Raw genomic sequence first — 1,515 nt, forward strand, 5'->3', positions numbered from 1 at the left:
TAGAATTAAAAATATAATTTATTATGTTTAAATAGTTAAAAATATAAAATGAATTAAAACAACCTTGGCCAAGGGAAGACACAATAAAAATCAATAACACACAACATTAGAAGTCCAGTGGAATCCACCACGGCCTAAAAGTCACAGAAAACTAAGAGGTCCAGCGTAGTATTAAAAGAGGGAAACCCAGCGGAGTCCTCGCCTTCCTCCCCGCATTCCACGTCCTGGTGCACTGAAGAAAGGGAGGGAGCGGCAGTCACTATTCCTTTGGCAGTTTACTTTATAAAAAGGATAAGTCAAAGACTTACCCGGGTGGGCAGAGCTCTCAACTCCGCCCGCCGCTTCCTCAAACTGCAATCGGCACCGCGGTCTCACTGCTTCGGTTCTCCCGCAGTGCACGAGCTGGCTCTTGTCGTTATTGCCACCAGACTGCCGCTACGCGTCCCTAGTCGCTGGTCATCTGCCTTTTTTTCCTCTGATCGTTTCCCCTTTCCAGTCGCTGGTAATCTCTCTTCCCAGTCGCTGGTCGTCTGCTCCATCTGATCATCTCTACTCTCTGATCGTCTCTCGCTCTCCCCTCTGATCGTCTGTGTCTTTCCTCTGTCTGTCTCGCATTCTCCGTGTTACATTTTTGTTGAACACCGGCTCCAAACCTCTTATGTGTCCTTGAGCACTCTGTAAATTACCTTTTCTTTTCTCTCAGGTGTGTCCAATTAGTAAAAACGGGGGAAAAGGCGGAGTCTCTCCAGGACAATTTGCCGGCAACTAAAAACATGCAAACTAAATAAAACACTGCACAAAATACATGCAATATAAAAAATAAATATATACACTTCACATAAAAATACAGCACAGCAAAACAACGTCCGTCTTCCCTGGATGACACTAACTAACCGACCAAAGAGCCGCGTTAAGTGGCGATATCACTAACGTCACGTAACTTAGCCGAAGGTTAGCTAAATTTGACTTTGTAAGACTTTTTCATTACGCTAACATTTGTGATATGACTGCACTATGCTGCTGTTGTTGACTCCACTTAATTCTACAATTCTTTCATTATGCTAACATGTGTCCTGGTGTATATATGAAGTGGGATAAAAACCCAGAACTAACTTTTAAGAGTTTATTTCTTCTCCGCTTCGACCGTCGGCCATTTCCCCAAAACGTCCTCCAACCTATGATTCCAATGAATCCTGGTGGGTCAGGAACTGCTTTTAAGCATCTTGTAATCGTCGTTCCAACACAGCGTGTTTGTTTTGATTCGTAGACCCCGAAAATGGTGCCGGGCTCCCACAATGCATTGCGGCGTGCCGTCAACTCCAAAGCGTCATTCAAATCTGTGAGCGCGCAAGGAACGCCGCCTCTCCGCGTGTGTTTCTTGTGACGTCACTGGCAGATCAAAGGCGTTCGCGCTGGTCTGTCAGTAACGTCACAGACAACCGAGCCTATAAATAACGGCTCTCAGACAGAAAAATCAGAACTCGATGCTCATGTGTTTGCAAAACGTTCAGCAGT

The 1,515-nt window shown here is 45.3% G+C and overlaps 1 long non-coding RNA gene across 1 annotated transcript; it reads right to left on the reverse strand.

The window, feature by feature from the left end:
* On the reverse strand, nt 1-1,299 carry LOC145420676 (uncharacterized). The gene is made up of 2 exons (XR_013901991.1): nt 1,114-1,299; nt 1-765 (listed from the first exon to the last, which is right to left on the reverse strand). It is a non-coding gene; the product is annotated as an uncharacterized LOC145420676 (long non-coding RNA).
* Nucleotides 1,300-1,515: the final 216 nt, after the last annotated feature.

The sequence above is a fragment of the Astatotilapia calliptera genome, chromosome 15, assembly GCF_964374335.1.
Source record: "Astatotilapia calliptera chromosome 15, fAstCal68.1, whole genome shotgun sequence".
Taxonomy (NCBI): domain Eukaryota; kingdom Metazoa; phylum Chordata; class Actinopteri; order Cichliformes; family Cichlidae; genus Astatotilapia; species Astatotilapia calliptera.